At 49.6% G+C, this 27,151-nt stretch overlaps 1 pseudogene; it reads left to right on the forward strand.

The window, feature by feature from the left end:
• Positions 1-5,249: 5,249 nt before the first annotated feature.
• Positions 5,250-24,925, forward strand: LOC139394472 (zinc finger protein 585A pseudogene; annotated as a pseudogene).
• Positions 24,926-27,151: the final 2,226 nt, after the last annotated feature.

The raw sequence follows: 27,151 nt of genomic DNA on the forward strand, positions 1-27,151 counted from the left end.
GCTGTGCACCAGAGAACACACACACAGGAGCAAGGCCTAATGGCTGTGCACCAGAGAACACACACTGGTAAATATTTTAATTAGTCATTTGTAAATAATTCACCACCTATAGAAACAACTATAGAATGAGCATCAAGGACACGCGGTAACAACTGTGAAATGTGAACGCTTGTAGGTTGCCCTCTTCATCTCACAGTTCCACCTCCGCCAAAACAACCGCTATGCGTGTGGTGACTAAAACGCATCTGATTGAATCAAGCCCTGAGAACGGTCATGTCTCTCAACATACTCACAACTTGCCATTGGATACAATATATTTAGAATTTGGATGCAGAAAATGAAGTTTCTAGTCAAACGCTGTGTGTGGAACATGATATTTACCATCTACTGTTCTTTCTTCTCTGCACTTCTGAAGGAACACTTTTGAAATGTGTCTCTTTTATTAATTTTTTTTGCATTTGGATTGTGGGCTCAATTCAATTTGATTTGGTGCCAGCCGAGACCTGCATAGCTGGTGTTGTGACGCTGTCTGAGGTGGGACTGTGTCAGAGCTGGTGTTGTGACGCTGTCTGAGGTGGGACTGTGTCAGAGCTGGTGTTGTGACGCTGTCTGAGGTGGGACTGTGTCAGAGCTGGTGTTGTGACGCTGTCTGAGGTGGGACTGTGTCAGAGCTGGTGTTGTGACGCTGTCTGAGGTGGGACTGTGTCAGAGCTGGTGTTGTGACGCTGTCTGAGGTGGAACTGTGTCAGAGCTGGTGTTGTGACGCTGTCTGAGGTGGGACTGTGTCAGAGCTGGTGTTGTGACGCTGTCTGAGGTGGGACTGTGTCAGAGCTGGTGTTGTGACGCTGTCTGAGGTGGGACTGTGTCAGAGCTGGTGTTGTGACGCTGTCTGAGGTGGAACTGTGTCAGAGCTGGTGTTGTGACGCTGTCTGAGGTGGGACTGTGTCAGAGCTGGTGTTGTGACGCTGTCTGAGGTGGGACTGTGTCAGAGCTGGTGTTGTGACGCTGTCTGAGGTGGGACTGTGTCAGAGCTGGTGTTGTGACGCTGTCTGAGGTGGAACTGTGTCAGAGCTGGTGTTGTGACGGTGTCTGAGGTGGGACTGTGTCAGAGCTGGTGTTGTGACGCTGTCTGAGGTGGAACTGTGTCAGAGCTGGTGTTGTGACGCTGTCTGAGGTGGGACTGTGTCAGAGCTGGTGTTGTGACGGTGTCTGAGGTGGGACTGTGTCAGAGCTGGTGTTGTGACGCTGTCTGAGGTGGAACTGTGTCAGAGCTGGTGTTGTGACGGTGTCTGAGGTGGGACTGTGTCAGAGCTGGTGTTGTGACGCTGTCTGAGGTGGGACTGTGTCAGAGCTGGTGTTGTGACGCTGTCTGAGGTGGGACTGTGTCAGAGCTGGTGTTGTGACGCTGTCTGAGGTGGGACTGTGACAGAGCTGCCAAAAACACAAGCTGTTCCTGTTTTTGTGTATTTTGCATCATTAAAAGTGAAGACTGTTATTTTATCAAATCAATTCTCTGTAATTATTACTACCTGATTTAAACTAATCATTTAAATGTAATTAACTAGGAGGTCGGGGCACCAAGGAAAATCTGCAGATTACAAGTTATAATTGTCCTAATGTAACTCTTCAGATATTAAAATATCTGATCAATTGGTCTTCTTATTAATGAATTGGTTACCTCGAACCCAGCCTTTACTATAAATCATCCATACACTAATTGGCTCAATAATTTGTGTGTATGAGAAGGAAAAAAAATCACAACCTGGGATTGCTTATTTCAGCTCATGAACATGGGACCAACACTTTACATGTCGCATTAAATACATTAAACACTTTATAAATGCCCCTCTTCTCTAACTCTCTCCCAATGTTCTGCCACATGCTCCATAATCTACCACAAGCCCAACGGTTTCTCCCCTCCCTGGGTGGGGAGGCTTCCTTCCTGTTAACAGTTTCACAAGTCGTCTGTTGACAGTTCCTCTTCTCCTTGAATGTCTCAACTATACTTCTGCTTATTGTCAAATAGTAACATACTGTCTTAGTCTTCCTATGCACACACATTAGAGAATCATACTCTTATAATCCTAATACGAAGACAGGTTTTATTCACCAAACTATAAATGAAAAGACAACAGTCAGAAAGTTTAATAACAGCAACTTCCACTAGTCACCATTCAGTTAGCCTGACTTCAGATCAGTTAGCCTGACTTCATATCAGTTAGCCTGACTTCAGATCAGTTAGCCTGACTTCAGATCAGTTAGCCTGACTTCAGATCAGTTAGCCTGACTTCATATCAGTTAGCCTGACTTCAGATCAGTTAGCCTGACTTCAGATCAGTTAGCCCGACTTCAGATCAGTTAGCCCGGCTTCAGATCAGTTAGCCCGGCTTCAGATCAGTTAGCCCGACTTCAGATCAGTTAGCCTGAATTCAGATCAGTTAGCCCGGCTTCAGATCAGTTAGCCCGGCTTCAGATCAGTTAGCCCGGCTTCAGATCAGTTAGCCCGGCTTCAGATCAGTTAGCCCGGCTTCAGATCAGTTAGCCTGGTTTCAGATCAGTTAGCCTGGCTTCAGATCAGTTAGCCTGGCTTCAGATCAGTTAGCCTGGCTTCAGATAAGTTCATATAAACATGATGATATAACCTACTATACATCAGGGAGGTGTCCCAAATGAACCTCTAATCCCTTTATAGTGAACTACATTCGACCAGAGTCCTATAAACTAGGGCCCATTAGACTAGGGCTCTAATGACAAGGGCTCAGTGGTCCACTTTATGGAAAGGGATGACTGGTTTAGATGACATTACCCTCAACTTGTTAAAATGAAAATAACCTTCAATTCAAACTCTTCATCCGTATCTACAGGGGGAAATGGGAGCTCATCCTTATACAGGGGGTAATGGGAGCTCATCCGTATCTACAGGGGGAAATGGGAGCTCGTCCTTATACAGGGGGAAATGGGAGCTCATCCGTATCTACAGGGGGAAATGGGAGCTCATCCGTATCTACAGGGGGAAATGGGAGCTCATCCTTATACAGGGGGTAATGGGAGCTCATCCTTATACAGGGGGAAATGGGAGCTCATCCTTATACAGGGGGTAATGGGAGCTCATCCGTATCTACAGGGGGAAATGGGAGCTCGTCCTTATACAGGGGGAAATGGGAGCTCCTCCGTATCTGCAGGGGGAAATGGGAGCTCATCCATTTCTACAGGGGGAAATGGGAGCTCGTCCTTATACAGGGGGAAATGGGAGGTCATCCGTATCTACAGGGGGAAATGGGAGCTCATCCGTATCTACAGGGGGAAATGGGAGCTCATCCTTATACAGGGGGAAATGGGAGGTCATCCGTATCTACAGGGGGAAATGGGAGCTCATCCGTATCTACAGGGGGAAATGGGAGCTTGTCCTTATACAGGGGGAAATGGGAGCTCCTCCGTATCTGCAGGGGGAAATGGGAGCTCATCCATTTCTACAGGGGGAAATGGGAGCTCGTCCTTATACAGGGGGAAATGGGAGGTCATCCGTATCTACAGGGGGAAATGGGAGCTCATCCTTATACAGGGGGAAATGGGAGGTCATCCGTATCTACAGGGGGAAATGGGAGCTCATCCGTATCTACAGGGGGAAATGGGAGCTCATCCTTATACAGGGGGAAATGGGAGGTCATCCGTATCTACAGGGGGAAATGGGAGCTCATCCGTATCTACAGGGGGAAATGGGAGCTCATCCGTATCTACAGGGGGAAATGGGAGCTCATCCGTATCTACAGGGGGAAATGGGAGCTCATCCTTATCTACAGGGGGAAATGGGAGCTCATCCTTATACAGGGGGAAATGGGAGCTCATCCTTATACAGGGGGAAATGGGAGCTCATCCGTATCTACAGGGGGAAATGGGAGCTCATCCTTATACAGGGGGAAATGGGAGCTCATCCTTATACAGGGGAAATGGGAGCTCATCCTTATACAGGGGGAAATGGGAGCTCATCCTTATACAGGGGGAAATGGGAGGTCATACGTATCTACAGGGGGAAATGGGAGCTCATCCTTATACAGGGGGAAATGGGAGCTCATCCTTATACAGGGGGAAATGGGAGCTCATCCTTATACAGGGGGAAATGGGAGGTCATACGTATCTACAGGGGGAAATGGGAGCTCATCCTTATACAGGGGGAAATGGGAGCTCATCCTTATACAGGGGGAAATGGGAGCTCATCCTTATACAGGGGGAAATGGGAGGTCATACGTATCTACAGGGGGAAATGGGAGCTCATCCTTATACAGGGGGAAATGGGAGCTCATCCTTATCTACAGGGGGAAATGGGAGCTCATCCTTATACAGGGGGAAATGGGAGCTCATCCTTATACAGGGGGTAATGGGAGCTCATCCTTATACAGGGGGAAATGGGAGCTCATCCTTATACAGGGGGAAATGGGAGCTCATCCTTATACAGGGGGAAATGGGAGCTATAATAAGAATACTTATTTTCCACCATAATTTGCAAATAAATTCATTAAAAATCCTACAATGTGATTTTCTGGATTTTTTTCTCTCATTTTGTCTGTCATAGTTGAAGTGTACCTATGATGAAAATTACAGGCCTCTCTCATCTTTTTAAGTGGGAGAACTTGCACAATTGGTGGCCGACTAAATACTTTTTTGCCCCACTGTATAACTGGTCTTGGCAGTGGCCTAGTTCTGCCCTGGTCTGATATATAACTGGTCTTGGCAGTGGCCTAGTTCTGCCCTGGTCTGATATATAACTGGTCTTGGCAGTGGCCTAGCTCTGTCCTTGTCCGATATATAATTGGTCTTGGCAGTGGCCTAGTTCTGCCCTTGGTGGACATCCCTGTAGGCTGCATGCCAATTGCAGGCTCCCTCAACATTTGAGACATCTGTGGCATTGTGTTGTGTGACAAAACTACACATTTTAGAGAAGCATTTTATTGTCCCCAGCACAAGGTGCACCTATGTAACGATCATGTTGTTTAATTAGCTTTTTTGATATGCCACACCTGGATGGATGCTCACTAACAGGGATGGAAACAAATTTCTGCACAAAATCTTAGAGGAATAAGATAAATCGTTTTTCTTGCATATCAAACATGGGACCAATACTTTACATGTTGCATTCATATTTGTGTTCAGTGTAATAAAATTAATATATTTTTTAAATGCATCAAATTATTTATGTTTTTCTTCCTATGTGGTTGCAATACTGTGCACAGATGTACTGCAATAGAGTGCTTCAAAAATCGACCAACTTCGCTTGTCATTGCAGGACGACTCTTATTTTGAAAAAAAAATATCTGCCTTTTTTTCTGCGGCCATTTTATGAGCTGCTGCCAGCAGAATGGTAACGGGAAGGAAATGTTTTCAGTGGAACGGATGTGAAGGCGGAGTCTAGTCTTTTCTTTCATGACTTCAGGCAGAGCATCACATGTTGAAATATAACCATCCGTTACCTCCCTAATCTACAATTAAACAGACTAGAGATAAACATCTCATCTGGTTCACTTCTCCTGAACTCTGCAAACGACAATAAACAAGTGTTTACAATGAATCAGGTGAGTTAATATATATATATATATATATATATATATATATATATATAATCTAATTAGTATTGGCAGTGACCTAGTTCCTGGCATCCGTTTGACTCTCGGAAAGTAACGTGTGTTTAGTTAGGCCTGTTATGCGCAGCCTACCTTCCCGCCTATATATATATATATATATATCAAAGTCAAACGGATATAACATATTGTGTGGTTTGTTTAACACGTTTTAGGTTACCACATGATTCAATATGAGTTATTTCATAGTTCTGATGTTTTTACTATTATTCTACAATGTAATAATGAAAAACCCTTAAATGAGAAGCTGTTCGGGTAGGGTAGTGTGTGTGAATATATATAAATAACAGGCTAAACTAAACACACTTTACTTTCCAAAAGTCAAACGGATGCCGGAACTAGGCCACTGCCAAGACCAGTTATTTATATGGGCGGGAAGGTAGGCTGCGCATAACAGGCTAAACTTTTGAGGGGTAGTGTAGTACACTACACACACTACTCACACTACACACACTACACACACTAGACTACTCACACTACACACACTACACACACTACTCACACTACACTACACACACTACACTACACACACTACTCACACTACACACACTACACACACTACACTCACTACACACACTACACTACGGGTCAAAAGTTCTCATTTAAGGGTTTTTCTTTGTTACATTGTAGAATAATAGTGAAAACATCAAAACTATGAAATTACACAAATGGAATCATGTAGTAAAACAAACCACAGAATATTTTATATTTGAGATTCTTCAAGTAGCCAGCCTTTGCCTTGATGACAGCTTTGCACAATCACCAAGCCTCGGTGTGAAAGAGCAAAAATATCATGATCTGATGATCCCATATATCCAGTGGAAAAGTCATTTTAAAAAACGCCGTCTGTCCCAAGCTCACGCCCAGGAAACTGAGGGCCAGGAATAGGCTAGTTGATACAATGTTGCAAGTTAGCTAGTGACAGCTTTTAGACTCTGACGTTTTGATACAATGTTGCACTTCACTAGCAATAGCTCAAGTCAAGACCGATAGAAAGGGAGGCAGACAGGCTGAGTAAAGAGAGGAATGTCATCGAATGAACCGGAATTTTCATCGGGATATTTTCTACTGATTTATTTGCCGGTTTTTATGCGTATGTATTTGACTTAGTTGACGATGGTAGTTATATTCCTCTTGCTGCTGCATCGATATGCTATCTCCATGTTCAATGCTATCTCCATGTTCAATGCTCTCTCCGTGTTCTATGCTCTCATGTCTTTAGTCGCCAATGGATCACAGTGTGTCAATGTGTCCGTACGGCAGAGGCTGGTGCTCTCGCCACGGTTGCATTGTAACTTTTCGATTTTGACCGTTTTTTTGACTATTAACTACGTGACAATGATTTTGAGAAACTAAAAAACATGATTATTGTTCCCCAAAACTCACTATTGGTCTTTACTGTTACACCCAGACACATGCAAGCTCGTGCACACAGCTGGTCAGATGAAGAGGTGTAGGGTGAATAGACGCTGATCTCTGGTCAGTTTTGCATTTCCTCCCTAATAGAGAGCAATAGTAATGTAGTATACTATAATTAGTCTGAATGGATAGGTCTACTGTAGTATATTATAATTAGTCTGAATGGATAGGTCTACTGTAGTATACTATAATTAGTCTGGTTAGTTAGGTCTACTGTAGTATACTTTAATTAGTCTGAATGGATAGGTCTACTGTAGTATACTATAATTAGTCTGGTTAGTTAGGTCTACTGTAGTATACTATAATTAGTCTGGTTAGTTAGGTCTACTGTAGTATACTATAATTAGTCTGGTTAGTTAGGTCTACTGTAGTATACTATAATTAGTCTGGTTAGTTAGGTCTACTGTAGTATACTATAATTAGTCTGGTTAGTTAGGTCTACTGTAGTATACTATAATTAGTCTGGTTAGTTAGGTCTACTATAGTATATTATAATTAGTCTGGTTAGTTTTTAATTTGTTTCTATGTACTTGTGCCTTTGTACTTATGCTCACTGTATAGCTGAGTATTGAGATCTCTGTCTGTGTTTTGCTCTCTGCCAAAACCCCCAGCAACCCCGGCGTTTGCTCGAAAAGGTGAGAAAAGGGACTGTGGGTGATTGCCAGACACAGAGAGACAACGTCTGTTTTTCTCTGAAACTAGGGCAGATTTGCATACTGCTGAGACAGATTCTCAGAAACCTTGTGTTAAGAATATCTTGTTCTTTTAAGCTGCAAATGCAGGTTTTGACATAGGAGATCTCACCATAAGGTGTATAAAATCCTGCCTGCTCGTTGTTGGGGGAAGAACTCAGGAGAGACATCAGTTGAATGTTTAATGTTTGATCCTTGACTTCTGACTACAGCTGTATTTCGGACTGTTCTTATTTTCCTCAATTAAGTTAGAAAAATTGGATGATCGAGCAGCAGTAAGGGCTCTTCGATACTGCACGGTACTGTCTTTCCAAGTTAGTCGGAAGACTTCCAGTTTGGTGTGGCGCCATTTCCGTTCCAATTTTCTGGAAGCTTGCTTCAGAGCTCGGGTATTTTCTGTGTACCAGGGAGCTAGTTTCTTATGAGAAATGTTTTTAGTTTTTAGGGGTGCAACTGCATCTAGGGTATTGCGCAAGGTTAAATTGAGTTCCTCAGTTAGGTGGTTAACTGATTTTTGTCCTCTGGCGTCCTTGGGTAGACAGAGGGAATCTGGAAGGACATCAAGGAATCTTTGTGTTGTCTGTGAATTTATAGCTCGACTTTTGATGCTCCTTGGTTGGGGTCTGAGCAGATAACACTACTGTTAACTACTGATGACACTACTGTTAACTACTGATAACACTACTGTGTTAACAGTAGTCTTCCTACTGGGGCAAACCAACACAGTGTTAACAGTAGTCTTCCTACTGGGGCAAACCAACACAGTGTTAACAGTAGTCTTCCTACTGGGGCAAACCGACACAGTGTTAACAGTAGTCTTCCTACTGGGGCAAACCGACACAGTGTTAACAGTAGTCTTCCTACTGGGGCAAACCGACACAGTGTTAACAGTAGTCTTCCTACTGGGGCAAACCAACACAGTGTTAACAGTAGTCTTCCTACTGGTGCAAACCGACACAGTGTTAACAGTAGTCTTCCTACTGGGGCAAACCGACACAGTGTTAACAGTAGTCTTCCTACTGGGGCAAACCGACACAGTGTTAACAGTAGTCTTCCTACTGGGGCAAACCAACACAGTGTTAACAGTAGTCTTCCTACTGGGGCAAACCGACACAGTGTTAACAGTAGTCTTCCTACTGGGGCAAGCCAACACAGTGTTAACAGTAGTCTTCCTACTGGGGCAAACTGACACAGTGCTAACAGTAGTCTTCCTACTGGGGCAAACCAACACAGTGTTAACAGTAGTCTTCCTACTGGGGCAAACCGACACAGTGTTAACAGTAGTCTTCCTACTGGGGCAAACCGACACAGTGTTAACAGTAGTCTTCCTACTGGGGCAAACCAACACAGTGTTAACAGTAGTCTTCCTACTGGGGCAAACTGACACAGTGCTAACAGTAGTCTTCCTACTGGGGCAAACCGGCTCATAACTCATGATTACTCCATACCATCGCTGTAGGATTGACAGATGCATTCAGGAACGCTAAATTAAGTTACATTATGACTTCCAACGCCCCGGTCGTTGTCTCAACGCTGCCAAGAAAGTGTCCACATTCTGATACACCAGGAACACTGGTGTTATTATATACCAGTATTGTTCACCATAGCGCTTGATGGTTTTTGCGAAATTTTCCGTATATTGACTGACCTTCATGTCTTCAAGTAATGATGGACTGTCATTTCTCTTTGCTTATTTGAGATGTTCTTGCCATAATATGGACTTGGTCTTTTACCAAATAGGTCTATCTTCTGTATACCAACCCCTTCCTGGTCACAACACAGCTGACTGGCTCAAATGCATTAAGACCGAAAACAATTCCACAAAATGTACTTTTGACAAGGCAAACCTGTTAATTGAATTGAAATACATTCCAGGTGACTACATCATGAAGCTGGTTGAGAGAATGCCAAGTGTGTGCAAAGCTATCATCAAGGCAAAGGGTGGCTACTTTGAAGAAATTTAAACATAAATATATTATATATATATATGATTATATTAAATAACTGGTGGCCTCCAGACTCTGGCAGCACGTGGTCTGGGAAAAGTGGGGATTTAAACAGGCCCTGAAAAGACTCTGGCAGCACGTGGTCTGGGAAAAGTGGGGATTTAAACAGGCCCTGAAAAGACTCTGGCAGCACGTGGTCTGGGAAAAGTGGGGATTTAAACAGGCCCTGAAAAGACTCTGGCAGCACGTGGTCTGGGAAAAGTGGGGATTTAAAAAGGCCCTGAAAAGACTCTGGCAGCACGTGGTCTGGGAAAAGTGGGGATTTAAACAGGCCCTGAAAAGACTCTGGCGGCACGTGGTCTGGGAAAAGTGGGGATTTAAACAGGCCCTGAAAAGACTCTGGCGGCACGTGGTCTGGGAAAAGTGGGGATTTAAACAGGCCCTGAAAAGACTCTGGCGGCACGTGGTCTGGGAAAAGTGGGGATTTAAACAGGCCCTGAAAAGACTCTGGCGGCACGTGGTCTGGGAAAAGTGGGGATTTAAACAGGCCCTGAAAAGACTCTGGCGGCACGTGGTCTGGGAAAAGTGGGGATTTAAACAGGCCCTGAAAAGACTCTGGCGGCACGTGGTCTGGGAAAAGTGGGGATTTAAACAGGCCCTGAAAAGACTCTGGCGGCACGTGGTCTGGGAAAAGTGGGGATTTAAACAGGCCCTGAAAAGACTCTGGCGGCACGTGGTCTGGGAAAAGTGGGGATTTAAACAGGCCCTGAAAAGACTCTGGCGGCACGTGGTCTGGGAAAAGTGGGGATTTAAACAGGCCCTGAAAAGACTCTGGCGGCACGTGGTCTGGGAAAAGTGGGGATTTAAACAGGCCCTGAAAAGACTCTGGCGGCACGTGGTCTGGGAAAAGTGGGGATTTAAACAGGCCCTGAAAAGACTCTGGCGGCACGTGGTCTGGGAAAAGTGGGGATTTAAACAGGCCCTGAAAAGACTCTGGCGGCACGTGGTCTGGGAAAAGTGGGGATTTAAACAGGCCCTGAAAAGACTCTGGCGGCACGTGGTCTGGGAAAAGTGGGGATTTAAACAGGCCCTGAAAAGACTCTGGCGGCACGTGGTCTGGGAAAAGTGGGGATTTAAACAGGCCCTGAAAAGACTCTGGCGGCACGTGGTCTGGGAAAAGTGGGGATTTAAACAGGCCCTGAAAAGACTCTGGCGGCACGTGGTCTGGGAAAAGTGGGGATTTAAACAGGCCCTGAAAAGACTCTGGCGGCACGTGGTCTGGGAAAAGTGGGGATTTAAACAGGCCCTGAAAAGACTCTGGCGGCACGTGGTCTGGGAAAAGTGGGGATTTAAACAGGCCCTGAAAAGACTCTGGCGGCACGTGGTCTGGGAAAAGTGGGGATTTAAACAGGCCCTGAAAAGACTCTGGCGGCACGTGGTCTGGGAAAAGTGGGGATTTAAACAGGCCCTGAAAAGACTCTGGCGGCACGTGGTCTGGGAAAAGTGGGGATTTAAACAGGCCCTGAAAAGACTCTGGCGGCACGTGGTCTGGGAAAAGTGGGGATTTAAACAGGCCCTGAAAAGACTCTGGCGGCACGTGGTCTGGGAAAAGTGGGGATTTAAACAGGCCCTGAAAAGACTCTGGCGGCACGTGGTCTGGGAAAAGTGGGGATTTAAACAGGCCCTGAAAAGACTCTGGCGGCACGTGGTCTGGGAAAAGTGGGGATTTAAACAGGCCCTGAAAAGACTCTGGCGGCACGTGGTCTGGGAAAAGTGGGGATTTAAACAGGCCCTGAAAAGACTCTGGCGGCACGTGGTCTGGGAAAAGTGGGGATTTAAACAGGCCCTGAAAAGACTCTGGCGGCACGTGGTCTGGGAAAAGTGGGGATTTAAACAGGCCCTGAAAAGACTCTGGCGGCACGTGGTCTGGGAAAAGTGGGGATTTAAACAGGCCCTGAAAAGACTCTGGCGGCACGTGGTCTGGGAAAAGTGGGGATTTAAACAGGCCCTGAAAAGACTCTGGCGGCACGTGGTCTGGGAAAAGTGGGGATTTAAACAGGCCCTGAAAAGACTCTGGCGGCACGTGGTCTGGGAAAAGTGGGGATTTAAACAGGCCCTGAAAAGACTCTGGCGGCACGTGGTCTGGGAAAAGTGGGGATTTAAACAGGCCCTGAAAAGACTCTGGCGGCACGTGGTCTGGGAAAAGTGGGGATTTAAACAGGCCCTGAAAAGACTCTGGCGGCACGTGGTCTGGGAAAAGTGGGGATTTAAACAGGCCCTGAAAAGACTCTGGCGGCACGTGGTCTGGGAAAAGTGGGGATTTAAACAGGCCCTGAAAAGACTCTGGCGGCACGTGGTCTGGGAAAAGTGGGGATTTAAACAGGCCCTGAAAAGACTCTGGCGGCACGTGGTCTGGGAAAAGTGGGGATTTAAACAGGCCCTGAAAAGACTCTGGCGGCACGTGGTCTGGGAAAAGTGGGGATTTAAACAGGCCCTGAAAAGACTCTGGCGGCACGTGGTCTGGGAAAAGTGGGGATTTAAACAGGCCCTGAAAAGACTCTGGCGGCACGTGGTCTGGGAAAAGTGGGGATTTAAACAGGCCCTGAAAAGACTCTGGCGGCACGTGGTCTGGGAAAAGTGGGGATTTAAACAGGCCCTGAAAAGACTCTGGCGGCACGTGGTCTGGGAAAAGTGGGGATTTAAACAGGCCCTGAAAAGACTCTGGCGGCACGTGGTCTGGGAAAAGTGGGGATTTAAACAGGCCCTGAAAAGACTCTGGCGGCACGTGGTCTGGGAAAAGTGGGGATTTAAACAGGCCCTGAAAAGACTCTGGCGGCACGTGGTCTGGGAAAAGTGGGGATTTAAACAGGCCCTGAAAAGACTCTGGCGGCACGTGGTCTGGGAAAAGTGGGGATTTAAACAGGCCCTGAAAAGACTCTGGCGGCACGTGGTCTGGGAAAAGTGGGGATTTAAACAGGCCCTGAAAAGACTCTGGCGGCACGTGGTCTGGGAAAAGTGGGGATTTAAACAGGCCCTGAAAAGACTCTGGCGGCACGTGGTCTGGGAAAAGTGGGGATTTAAACAGGCCCTGAAAAGACTCTGGCGGCACGTGGTCTGGGAAAAGTGGGGATTTAAACAGGCCCTGAAAAGACTCTGGCGGCACGTGGTCTGGGAAAAGTGGGGATTTAAACAGGCCCTGAAAAGACTCTGGCGGCACGTGGTCTGGGAAAAGTGGGGATTTAAACAGGCCCTGAAAAGACTCTGGCGGCACGTGGTCTGGGAAAAGTGGGGATTTAAACAGGCCCTGAAAAGACTCTGGCGGCACGTGGTCTGGGAAAAGTGGGGATTTAAACAGGCCCTGAAAAGACTCTGGCGGCACGTGGTCTGGGAAAAGTGGGGATTTAAACAGGCCCTGAAAAGACTCTGGCGGCACGTGGTCTGGGAAAAGTGGGGATTTAAACAGGCCCTGAAAAGACTCTGGCGGCACGTGGTCTGGGAAAAGTGGGGATTTAAACAGGCCCTGAAAAGACTCTGGCGGCACGTGGTCTGGGAAAAGTGGGGATTTAAACAGGCCCTGAAAAGACTCTGGCGGCACGTGGTCTGGGAAAAGTGGGGATTTAAACAGGCCCTGAAAAGACTCTGGCGGCACGTGGTCTGGGAAAAGTGGGGATTTAAACAGGCCCTGAAAAGACTCTGGCGGCACGTGGTCTGGGAAAAGTGGGGATTTAAACAGGCCCTGAAAAGACTCTGGCGGCACGTGGTCTGGGAAAAGTGGGGATTTAAACAGGCCCTGAAAAGACTCTGGCGGCACGTGGTCTGGGAAAAGTGGGGATTTAAACAGGCCCTGAAAAGACTCTGGCGGCACGTGGTCTGGGAAAAGTGGGGATTTAAACAGGCCCTGAAAAGACTCTGGCGGCACGTGGTCTGGGAAAAGTGGGGATTTAAACAGGCCCTGAAAAGACTCTGGCGGCACGTGGTCTGGGAAAAGTGGGGATTTAAACAGGCCCTGAAAAGACTCTGGCGGCACGTGGTCTGGGAAAAGTGGGGATTTAAACAGGCCCTGAAAAGACTCTGGCGGCACGTGGTCTGGGAAAAGTGGGGATTTAAACAGGCCCTGAAAAGACTCTGGCGGCACGTGGTCTGGGAAAAGTGGGGATTTAAACAGGCCCTGAAAAGACTCTGGCGGCACGTGGTCTGGGAAAAGTGGGGATTTAAACAGGCCCTGAAAAGACTCTGGCGGCACGTGGTCTGGGAAAAGTGGGGATTTAAACAGGCCCTGAAAAGACTCTGGCGGCACGTGGTCTGGGAAAAGTGGGGATTTAAACAGGCCCTGAAAAGACTCTGGCGGCACGTGGTCTGGGAAAAGTGGGGATTTAAACAGGCCCTGAAAAGACTCTGGCGGCACGTGGTCTGGGAAAAGTGGGGATTTAAACAGGCCCTGAAAAGACTCTGGCGGCACGTGGTCTGGGAAAAGTGGGGATTTAAACAGGCCCTGAAAAGACTCTGGCGGCACGTGGTCTGGGAAAAGTGGGGATTTAAACAGGCCCTGAAAAGACTCTGGCGGCACGTGGTCTGGGAAAAGTGGGGATTTAAACAGGCCCTGAAAAGACTCTGGCGGCACGTGGTCTGGGAAAAGTGGGGATTTAAACAGGCCCTGAAAAGACTCTGGCGGCACGTGGTCTGGGAAAAGTGGGGATTTAAACAGGCCCTGAAAAGACTCTGGCGGCACGTGGTCTGGGAAAAGTGGGGATTTAAACAGGCCCTGAAAAGACTCTGGCGGCACGTGGTCTGGGAAAAGTGGGGATTTAAACAGGCCCTGAAAAGACTCTGGCGGCACGTGGTCTGGGAAAAGTGGGGATTTAAACAGGCCCTGAAAAGACTCTGGCGGCACGTGGTCTGGGAAAAGTGGGGATTTAAACAGGCCCTGAAAAGACTCTGGCGGCACGTGGTCTGGGAAAAGTGGGGATTTAAACAGGCCCTGAAAAGACTCTGGCGGCACGTGGTCTGGGAAAAGTGGGGATTTAAACAGGCCCTGAAAAGACTCTGGCGGCACGTGGTCTGGGAAAAGTGGGGATTTAAACAGGCCCTGAAAAGACTCTGGCGGCACGTGGTCTGGGAAAAGTGGGGATTTAAACAGGCCCTGAAAAGACTCTGGCGGCACGTGGTCTGGGAAAAGTGGGGATTTAAACAGGCCCTGAAAAGACTCTGGCGGCACGTGGTCTGGGAAAAGTGGGGATTTAAACAGGCCCTGAAAAGACTCTGGCGGCACGTGGTCTGGGAAAAGTGGGGATTTAAACAGGCCCTGAAAAGACTCTGGCGGCACGTGGTCTGGGAAAAGTGGGGATTTAAACAGGCCCTGAAAAGACTCTGGCGGCACGTGGTCTGGGAAAAGTGGGGATTTAAACAGGCCCTGAAAAGACTCTGGCGGCACGTGGTCTGGGAAAAGTGGGGATTTAAACAGGCCCTGAAAAGACTCTGGCGGCACGTGGTCTGGGAAAAGTGGGGATTTAAACAGGCCCTGAAAAGACTCTGGCGGCACGTGGTCTGGGAAAAGTGGGGATTTAAACAGGCCCTGAAAAGACTCTGGCGGCACGTGGTCTGGGAAAAGTGGGGATTTAAACAGGCCCTGAAAAGACTCTGGCGGCACGTGGTCTGGGAAAAGTGGGGATTTAAACAGGCCCTGAAAAGACTCTGGCGGCACGTGGTCTGGGAAAAGTGGGGATTTAAACAGGCCCTGAAAAGACTCTGGCGGCACGTGGTCTGGGAAAAGTGGGGATTTAAACAGGCCCTGAAAAGACTCTGGCGGCACGTGGTCTGGGAAAAGTGGGGATTTAAACAGGCCCTGAAAAGACTCTGGCGGCACGTGGTCTGGGAAAAGTGGGGATTTAAACAGGCCCTGAAAAGACTCTGGCGGCACGTGGTCTGGGAAAAGTGGGGATTTAAACAGGCCCTGAAAAGACTCTGGCGGCACGTGGTCTGGGAAAAGTGGGGATTTAAACAGGCCCTGAAAAGACTCTGGCGGCACGTGGTCTGGGAAAAGTGGGGATTTAAACAGGCCCTGAAAAGACTCTGGCGGCACGTGGTCTGGGAAAAGTGGGGATTTAAACAGGCCCTGAAAAGACTCTGGCGGCACGTGGTCTGGGAAAAGTGGGGATTTAAACAGGCCCTGAAAAGACTCTGGCGGCACGTGGTCTGGGAAAAGTGGGGATTTAAACAGTCCCTGAAAAGCAGATGGATTTCATGCCCATCCATTTCTGAGTATAGGCTACCAAGTTCCCATAATGCAACACTAACAATGATAACACAACATAGGCTACCAAGTTCCCATAATGCAACACTAACAATGATAACGCAACATAGGCTACCAAGTTCCCATAATGCAACACTAACAATGATAACACAACATAGGCTACCAAGTTCCCATAATGCAACACTAACAATGATAACGCAACATAGGCTACCAAGTTCCCATAATGCAACACTAACAATGATAACACAACATAGGCTACCAAGTTCCCATTATGCAACACTAACAATGATAACACAACATAGGCTACCAAGTTCCCATAATGCAACACTAACAATGATAACGCAACATAGGCTACCAAGTTCCCATAATGCAACACTAACAATGATAACACAACATAGGCTACCAAGTTCCCATAATGCAACACTAACAATGATAACACAACATAGGCTACCAAGTTCCCATAATGCAAGACTAACAATGATAACACAACATAGGCTACCAAGTTCCCATGATGCAACACTAACAATGATAACACAACATAGGCTACCAAGTTCCCATAATGCAACACTAACAATGATAACACAACATAGGCTACCAAGTTCCCATAATGCAACACTAACAATGATAACACAACATAGGCTACCAAGTTCCCATAATGCAACACTAACAATGATAACACAACATAGGCTACCAAGTTCCCATAATGCAACACTAACAATGATAACGCAACATAGGCTACCAAGTGGATATTTTTGCAAATTTTCACAATGGATTTCCCCCAGTGTTTTACCCAAAAGGCTCAGACCTCCTCCATTGGCTGGCTCCAGTGTCTCACTGGTACATGGCTACGATGGTCCTGCTCCGTCTTGGGGCCACGGCCAGACCTCACCATGGTCCTGCTCCGTCTTGGGGCCACGGCCAGGCCTCACCATGGTCCTGCTCCGTCTTGGGGCCACGGCCAGGCCTCACCATGGTCCTGCTCCGTCTTGGGGCCACGGCCAGGCCTCACCATGGTCCTGCTCCGTCTTGGGGCCACGGCCAGGCCTCACCATGGTCCTGCTCCGTCTTGGGGCCACGGCCAGGCCTCACCATGGTCCTGCTCCGTCTTGGGGCCACGGCCAGGCCTCACCATGGTCCTGCTCCGTCTTGGGGCCACGGCCAGTCCTCACCATGGTCCTGCTCCGTCTTGGGGCCACGGCCAGGCCTCACCATGGTCCTGCTCCGTCTTGGGGCCACGGCCAGGCCTCACCATGGTCCTGCTCCGTCTTGGGGCCACGGCCAGGCCTCACCATGGTCCTGCTCCGTCTTGGGGCCACGGCCAGGCCTCACCATGGTCCTGCTCCGTCTTGGGGCCACGGCCAGGCCTCACCATGGTCCTGCTCCGTCTTGGGGCCACGGCCAGGCCTCACCATGGTCCTGCTCCGTCTTGGGGCCACGGCCAGGCCTCACCATGGTCCTGCTCCGTCTTGGGGCCACGGCCAGTCCTCACCATGGTCCTGCTCCGTCTTGGGGCCACGGCCAGGCCTCACCATGGTGCTGCTCCGTCTTGGGGCCACGGCCAGGCTCCACCATGGTCCTGCTCCAGTGTCTCACTGGTACACGGCTAAGGTGGTGCTGCTCCGTCTTGGGGCCACGGCCAGGCCTCACCATGGTCCTGCTCCGTCTTGGGGCCACGGCCAGGCCTCACCATGGTCCTGCTCCAGTGTCTCACTGGTACACGGCTACGGTGGTGCTGCTCCGTCTTGGGGCCACGGCCAGGCCTCACCATGGTCCTGCTCCGTCTTGGGGCCACGGCCAGGCCTCACCATGGTCCTGCTCCAGTGTCTCACTGGTACACGGCTACGGTGGTCCTGCTCCGTCTTGGGGCCACGGCCAGGCCTCACCATGGTCCTGCTCCGTCTTGGGGCCACGGCCAGGCCTCACCATGGTCCTGCTCCGTCTTGGGGCCACGGCCAGGCCTCACCATGGTGCTGCTCCGTCTTGGGGCCACGGCCAGGCTCCACCATGGTCCGATTCCAGTGTCTCACTGGTACACGGCTACGGTGGTGCTGCTCCGTCTTGGGGCCACGGCCAGGCCTCACCATGGTCCTGCTCCAGTGTCTCACTGGTACACGGCTACGGTGGTCCTGCTCCGTCTTGGGGCCACGGCCAGGCCTCACCATGGTCCTGCTCCGTCTTGGGGCCACGGCCAGGCCTCACCATGGTCCTGCTCCGTCTTGGGGCCACGGCCAGGCCTCACCATGGTGCTGCTCCGTCTTGGGGCCACGGCCAGGCTCCACCATGGTCCGATTCCAGTGTCTCACTGGTACACGGCTACGGTGGTGCTGCTCCGTCTTGGGGCCACGGCCAGGCCTCACCATGGTCCTGCTCCAGTGTCTCACTGGTACATGGCTACGGTGGTGCTGCTCCGTCTTGGGGCCACGGCCAGGCCTCACCATGGTCCGATTCCAGTGTCTCACTGGTACACGGCTACGGTGGTGCTGCTCCGTCTTGGGGCCACGGCCAGGCCTCACCATGGTCCGATTCCAGTGTCTCACTGGTACACGGCTACGGTGGTGCTGCTCCGTCTTGGGGCCACGGCCAGGCCTCACCATGGTCCGATTCCAGTGTCTCACTGGTACACGGCTACGGTGGTGCTGCTCCGTCTTGGGGCCACGGCCAGGCCTCACCATGGTCCGATTCCAGTGTCTCACTGGTACACGGCTAAGGTGGTGCTGCTCCGTCTTGGGGCCACGGCCAGGCCTCACCATGGTCCTGCTCCAGTGTCTCACTGGTACACGGCTAAGGTGGTGCTGCTCCGTCTTGGGGCCACGGCCAGGCTCCACCATGGTCCTGCTCCAGTGTCTCACTGGTACACGGCTAAGGTGGTGCTGCTCCGTCTTGGGGCCACGGCCAGGCCTCACCATGGTCCTGCTCCAGTGTCTCACTGGTACACGGCTAAGGTGGTGCTGCTCCGTCTTGGGGCCACGGCCAGGCCTCACCATGGTCCTGCTCCAGTGTCTCACTGGTACATGGCTACGGTGGTGCTGCTCCGTCTTGGGGCCACGGCCAGGCCTCACCATGGTCCGATTCCAGTGTCTCACTGGTACACGGCTACGGTGGTCCTGCTCCGTCTTGGGGCCACGGCCAGGCCTCACCATGGTCCGATTCCAGTGTCTCACTGGTACACGGCTAAGGTGGTGCTGCTCCGTCTTGGGGCCACGGCCAGGCCTCACCATGGTCCGATTCCAGTGTCTCACTGGTACACGGCTACGGTGGTGCTGCTCCGTCTTGGGGCCACGGCCAGGCCTCACCATGGTCCTGCTCCAGTGTCTCACTGGTACACGGCTAAGGTGGTGCTGCTCCGTCTTGGGGCCACGGCCAGGCCTCACCATGGTCCTGCTCCGTCTTGGGGCCACGGCCAGGCCTCACCATGGTCCTGCTCCAGTGTCTCACTGGTACACGGCTACGGTGGTCCTGCTCCGTCTTGGGGCCACGGCCAGGCCTCACCATGGTCCTGCTCCGTCTTGGGGCCACGGCCAGGCCTCACCATGGTCCTGCTCCGTCTTGGGGCCACGGCCAGGCCTCACCATGGTGCTGCTCCGTCTTGGGGCCACGGCCAGGCTCCACCATGGTCCGATTCCAGTGTCTCACTGGTACACGGCTACGGTGGTGCTGCTCCGTCTTGGGGCCACGGCCAGGCCTCACCATGGTCCTGCTCCAGTGTCTCACTGGTACATGGCTACGGTGGTGCTGCTCCGTCTTGGGGCCACGGCCAGGCCTCACCATGGTCCGATTCCAGTGTCTCACTGGTACACGGCTACGGTGGTGCTGCTCCGTCTTGGGGCCACGGCCAGGCCTCACCATGGTCCGATTCCAGTGTCTCACTGGTACACGGCTACGGTGGTGCTGCTCCGTCTTGGGGCCACGGCCAGGCCTCACCATGGTCCGATTCCAGTGTCTCACTGGTACACGGCTACGGTGGTGCTGCTCCGTCTTGGGGCCACGGCCAGGCCTCACCATGGTCCGATTCCAGTGTCTCACTGGTACACGGCTAAGGTGGTGCTGCTCCGTCTTGGGGCCACGGCCAGGCCTCACCATGGTCCTGCTCCAGTGTCTCACTGGTACACGGCTAAGGTGGTGCTGCTCCGTCTTGGGGCCACGGCCAGGCTCCACCATGGTCCTGCTCCAGTGTCTCACTGGTACACGGCTAAGGTGGTGCTGCTCCGTCTTGGGGCCACGGCCAGGCTCCACCATGGTCCTGCTCCAGTGTCTCACTGGTACACGGCTAAGGTGGTGCTGCTCCGTCTTGGGGCCACGGCCAGGCCTCACCATGGTCCGATTCCAGTGTCTCACTGGTACACGGCTACGGTGGTGCTGCTCCGTCTTGGGGCCACGGCCAGGCCTCACCATGGTCCGATTCCAGTGTCTCACTGGTACACGGCTACAGTGGTGCTGCTCCGTCTTGGGGACATGGCCAGGCCTCACCATGGTCCGATTCCAGTGTCTCACTGGTACACGGCTACGGTGGTGCTGCTCCGTCTTGGGGCCACGGCCAGGCCTCACCATGGTCCGATTCCAGTGTCTCACTGGTACACGGCTAAGGTGGTGCTGCTCCGTCTTGGGGCCACGGCCAGGCCTCACCATGGTCCTGCTCCAGTGTCTCACTGGTACACGGCTAAGGTGGTGCTGCTCCGTCTTGGGGCCACGGCCAGGCTCCACCATGGTCCTGCTCCAGTGTCTCACTGGTACACGGCTAAGGTGGTGCTGCTCCGTCTTGGGGCCACGGCCAGGCCTCACCATGGTCCTGCTCCAGTGTCTCACTGGTACATGGCTAAGGTGGTGCTGCTCCGTCTTGGGGCCACGGCCAGGCCTCACCATGGTCCTGCTCCAGTGTCTCACTGGTACATGGCTACGGTGGTGCTGCTCCGTCTTGGGGCCACGGCCAGGCCTCACCATGGTCCGATTCCAGTGTCTCACTGGTACACGGCTACGGTGGTCCTGCTCCGTCTTGGGGCCACGGCCAGGCCTCACCATGGTCCGATTCCAGTGTCTCACTGGTACACGGCTAAGGTGGTGCTGCTCCGTCTTGGGGCCACGGCCAGGCCTCACCATGGTCCGATTCCAGTGTCTCACTGGTACACGGCTACGGTGGTGCTGCTCCGTCTTGGGGCCACGGCCAGGCCTCACCATGGTCCTGCTCCAGTGTCTCACTGGTACACGGCTAAGGTGGTGCTGCTCCGTCTTGGGGCCACGGCCAGGCCTCACCATGGTCCTGCTCCAGTGTCTCACTGGTACATGGCTACGGTGGTGCTGCTCCGTCTTGGGGCCACGGCCAGGCTCCACCATGGTCCTGCTCCAGTGTCTCACTGGTACACGGCTAAGGTGGTGCTGCTCCGTCTCGGGGCCACGGCCAGGCCTCACCATGGTCCTGCTCCAGTGTCTCACTGGTACATGGCTACGGTGGTGCTGCTCCGTCTTGGGGCCACGGCCAGGCCTCACCATGGTCCTGCTCCAGTGTCTCACTGGTACACGGCTACGGTGGTGCTGCTCCGTCTTGGGGCCACGGCCAGGCCTCACCATGGTCCGATTCCAGTGTCTCACTGGTACACGGCTAAGGTGGTGCTGCTCCGTCTTGGGGCCATGATACTTTTTTTTATTATTGTACTTTTCAGATTTCATTAATAACATTTTGTTTCTTATTTTATGGGTTAACACTAACAATGATAACAGCAAACTATACTATAATGGGACATCAGGAACAACTCAGAGGAAATCGAGTTTTCTGGACAAAGGTTTAATTGTTGAAGACTTGTTTTCAACCATTTATTTAGTTGTTTTACCCTCTTTAGACCATTGTGTTTTACCCTCAGTGTACCAATATGACAACACACCTCCTCTCTTTTTGGGTTAACAGGAAACAATCTCCCTCCAACCCTCCTCCCCCCTACCCCTCCCGGAGTCCCTGGGTCGTGCCTCTCCTGGTAACACCTTACTGCTGGGTCTGAAGAGGTTGTCTGTGCGGCTGGTCGACTGCAGGAAAACACCGGAGCTAAGTGGGTTTATGTTCTTATATAAATGTATTTTGGGACACACCCTGAATGGCATTAATTACCACTAAGTACAATATATTTAAGGATGTAGAATCATTACAACTCTACACCCTTGGATACATTGACAATTTGAAGATTTAATACGATTTTACATTGAAGATTTTAAATGCTTAAATTCGGTTACTAGAGTGTGTAAAGCTGGGCCTAAATCTGGCTTCGATATGAAGGAACCATAACTGTCTGTCTTTGCTCCACAGGGGACAGTCCTAACCGTCACTCTCTCAGTAGAAGGGGCTTGTCATCTGGGGAGGCTAAACAACATCATGATAATGAGGAGGCAGAGAAAAGTCTCTCAAGATCAGAACACCAAGAGAAACAACAGCAGAGACCCTCAAGGAAGAAATCTCACTGCTGCTCTGACTGTGGGAAGAGGTTTACCTCTTCAGCAAACCTTAGACAACACCAGAGAATTCATACTGGAGAGAAACCTTATAGCTGTGAACAATGTGGGAAGAGATTCAATCAGAGATTCAATCTGAAGTCACACCAGATCATACACTCAGTAGAAAAACCTCACTGCTGCTCCCAGTGTGGAGCTAGCCTCTCCTCTGCCAGGGCACTAGAAGGACACATGCGGATTCACACTGGAGAGAAACCGTACCAGTGCTCAGAATGTGGGCAGAGATTTAAAGACTGCAGTGGTTTACGGATACACGAGAGAATAAAACACACCGGCGAAAAACCACACTGTTGCTCTGACTGCGGGAAGAGATTTGCTACATCACAAAGCTTAAAAGCTCACTGGCGGATTCACACTGGAGAGAGACCGTTCCACTGCTCTGAGTGTGGGAAGAGTTTCAAACAAGCCTCAACACTCTTTGAACACAAACTAATACACACAGGAGAGAAGCCTCACCACTGTGAGCTGTGCGGGGGAAGCTATTCCTCTTCTAAATTACTCAGAATACACCAGAGGATTCACACAGGGGAGAAACCTTACCAATGCACTGACTGTGGGAAAAGCTTCAGATTTCTGTCTTCTTTAAGACGTCACCAGCTAAGACATACTGGAGAAAAGCCCCACCAATGTACTGAGTGTGGGAAGAGGTTTGCTGTTAAGAGTGGGCTCTGGTTACATAACATAGTGCACACTGGAGAGAAAGGATACCAATGCCCACAGTGTGGCAAGAAGCTAGGATCATCTCATTCTCTAGAGCAGCATAAGCGTACACACACTGGACAGAAACCCTTCCACTGCTCCCACTGTAAGTTAAGCTTTGCCACTAATTCAGCCCTGTACAAACACCAGATAATTCACACAGGCGAGAAACGACACAGCTGCAATGTTTGCCAGAGGAGATTTGGACGGTCCGATCACCTGAAAATTCACATGCAAATTCACACAGGAGAAAAGCCATACCACTGCTCTAAGTGCGAGCTGAGTTTCACTAACAACAGATCTCTGAAAGAACATGAGGTCAGACACACAGAAGATAAACCTCACTGCTGCTCCCAGTGCGGTGCTAGTCTCTCCTCTGCCAGGGCACTGGAAGGACACATGCGGATTCACACTGGAGAGAAACCGTACGAGTGCTCTGAATGTGGGCAGAAGTTTGCACATAGAGCCAGTCTTGGGTCACACAGAAGACTACACACAGGAGAGAAACCCTATCACTGCTCTGACTGCAAGAAGAGCTTTCAAAGACTTGGCACTTTAAAACTACACAAGTTCACACATTCAGAGAAGATGTACCACTGCTCTCAGTGTGAGTCGAGCTGCACAACGCCAGACGCATTGAAGAAACACCAGCGTATACACACTGGAGAGAAGCCTTACCACTGCTCCCACTGTGACAAGAGCTTCCTTCGGCAACAGTCTCTCAAAGGACACGAGCGTAGTCACAAGGGAGAGAAACCGTTCTCTTGCTCAGACTGCGGGAACAACTTTGCCACAATGGCAACCTTGCGAATTCACCAGCGAAGACACACAGGAGAGAGGCCATACCAATGCCCTTTCCCTGACTGTGGGAAGAGTTTTTCCCAGGCCAGCGCCTTTAAAGTCCACAAGAGAAGGCACACAGGAGAGAAGCCGCACCACTGTGATCAGTGTGGGATGAGTTTTGTCACGTCAGGTGACTTGCAAACTCACTCCAAAAGAAGCCATACTGCTGCACAGCCTGTGGACTCAGTTTCTCTAGATCTGATTACTTAAAGATTCACCAGAGAGTCCACACAGGAGAGAGGCCATACAGCTGCTCAGAGTGTGACAAGAGATACACTTTGAAGAGTCACCTTACAAGACACCAGCAGAGACACACAGGAGAGAAACCTCACTACTGCGCAGAGTGCGGCAAGAGCTTCAAGTGTTTAATAGACCTGAGATGCCACGTTCAGCGCAAACATAGTGGGACACCCTACCACTGCACCCAGCTTCAGCTCCCCTCAGCATCTGAAGTACCACCAGATGACACACACGGGAGAGAAACCATTCATATGCACCGACTGCGGGAATTCACTCAGGCCGTGGTTTTCACACCGGAGAGAAACCTCACAGCTGTGATCAGTGTGACAAGAGTTTCAGTAAAAGGAGCAGTCTGCAATCACACCAGCGGACACATACAGAAGAGAAGCCTTACAGCTGTGATGAGTGTGGGAAGAGATTCACCAATTCAGGAACCCTGGTTTCGCACAAGAGAATACACTCCTGAGAGAAAGATTACCACACACAGGAGCGAGGCCTAATGGCCATGTTCAAGTGAACACACACTGATAATTTTTTTATGCCTGGATCAAATATGTAGTTTTGTAAATGATGGAACACATTTTATAGAATGAGCATCAAGGACACACAGTAACAACTGTGAAACATGAAACACTTCTAGTTTGTCCTTGACAATTCCCACAACTGAAACCACACTTGAAAATACAGAGGCTTTCACTCAGTGTTGTGGCCAACCGCTGTGCAGACACAGGTCTGATTGAATCAAGCCCTGAGAACGGACATATTTCTCAACATCACAACTTGCTGTTGGATACAAATGATTAAATTATAAAAAATTATAAACATTTGAAGAAGTAAACGGTGCAGGTGAAGTTCTAATCGAACTCTGTATGGAACATGATATTTACCATCTACTGTTCTTTCAAAATTAACACTTGTTTCGTTTTGCTTTTGGATTGTGGGCTCAATTCAATGAGATTTGGCGTTTGCCGGCACTTTTTTCCAAAAGATATTATCAAAGCAAGCTTTTGAAAAATGTCAGGTTGCCTACCAGCAAGGTTGCAGATGCTAATATACTGTTTAATATTTACAGTAGTATTCCGTAGCTAGATTTCAGACGTAACAAATAAAAGCTATGAATAATCCATAGCTGGTGTTGTGACGACGTCTGAGGTGGAACTGTACCTATCATGAACATGGACATTGGCTGCATGGAGGAGTAGGAATCCCATCCAGCCATGTTTACAAACTCAAACACGTGTCATTTAGGGCTGGATTCAATCTGCCTTAATCCGCCACAACCGACAACTGCATAGTCGTTTCATTGTTTTCAATGTTTTTATTCAGGTCCGAGTCGTAACCACATTGGAGCTGTCGAGGACATTACCATAATCTCATGCAGTCTTTTTAGATTCAAACCTTGATTAGCCTGAGATAATGCTGTAATCTACACCTCAAATAGCCCGATATAATGCTGTAATCTACACCTTGATTAGCCTGATATAATGCTGTAATATACACCTTTATTAGCCTGATATAATGCTGTAATCCACACCTTGATTAGCCTGATATAATGCTGTAATCCACACCTTGATTAGCCTGATATAATGCTGTAATATACACCTTTATTAGCCTGATATAATGCTGTAATCTACACCTTGATTAGCCTGATATAATGCTGTAATCCACACCTTGATTAGCCTGATATAATGCTGTAATATACACCTTTATTAGCCTGATATAATGCTGTAATCTACACCTTGATTAGCCTGATATAATGCTGTAATATACACCTTTATTAGCCTGATATAATGCTGTAATCTACACCTTTATTAGCCTGATATAATGCTGTAATCTACACCTTGATTAGCCTGATATAATGCTGTAATCCACACCTTGATTAGCCTGATATAATGCTGTAATATACACCTTTATTAGCCTGATATAATGCTGTAATCTACACCTTGATTAGCCTGATATAATGCTGTAATATACACCTTTATTAGCCTGATATAATGCTGTAATCTACACCTTGATTAGCCTGATATAATGCTGTAATCTACACCTTGATTAGCCTGATATAATGCTGTAATCTACACCTTTATTAGCCTGATATAATGCTGTAATCTACACCTTGATTAGCCTGATATAATGCTGTAATCCACACCTTGATTAGCCTGATATGTTGTACAGTGCACAATTACAAGATTATGTTCTATACTGCTATGGGTTTAAAGCCAACAGGTAGGCCTCTGGGCTTAAAGCCAACAGGTAGACCTTTGGGTTTAAAGCCAACAGGTAGGCCTCTGGGTTTAAAGCCAACAGGTAGGCCTCTGGGCCAACAGCCGATTGGGTGTAACCTTGTGATAAGGCTGCATCCTGTCTTCCAGACACTGAGGGTGCAGCTACATCCTGTCTTCCAGACACCGAGGGTGCAGCTACATCCTGTCTTCCAGACACCAAGGGTGCAGCTACATCGTGTCTTCCAGACACCGAGGGTGCAGCTACATCCTGTCTTCCAGACACCGAGGGCGCAGCTACATCCTGTCTTCCAGACACCGAGGGTGCAGCTACATCCTGTCTTCCAGACACTGAGGGTGCAGCTACATCCTGTCTTCCAGACACTGAGGGTGGAGCTACATCCTTGTCTTCCAGACACTGAGGGTGCAGCAACATCCTGTCTTCCAGTTGATTGTCGGAGAACTGAAAGATTACTTTTGTATAGCAACAGCAATATGACCTGGAGACAGAAACTCCACCTATTCTGAGCTAATCTTGTTGTTCCTGCTTGAGTGCACAATATACCCTTTTATGCTTTCACACTTCTGCTGACTGCTATGTAGACAAAGAGCTTTTTATTAAACCTGAGACCCAACTCTGTTCAGGGGCTCTTATCTCCTCACCACTGAGTGATTGTTAACCCCTCCAGAATTGTAATTCTTATAATAAACGTTGTTT

Source organism: Oncorhynchus clarkii, unplaced genomic scaffold, assembly GCF_045791955.1.
Source record: "Oncorhynchus clarkii lewisi isolate Uvic-CL-2024 unplaced genomic scaffold, UVic_Ocla_1.0 unplaced_contig_460_pilon_pilon, whole genome shotgun sequence".
Classification (NCBI taxonomy): Eukaryota; Metazoa; Chordata; class Actinopteri; order Salmoniformes; family Salmonidae; genus Oncorhynchus; species Oncorhynchus clarkii.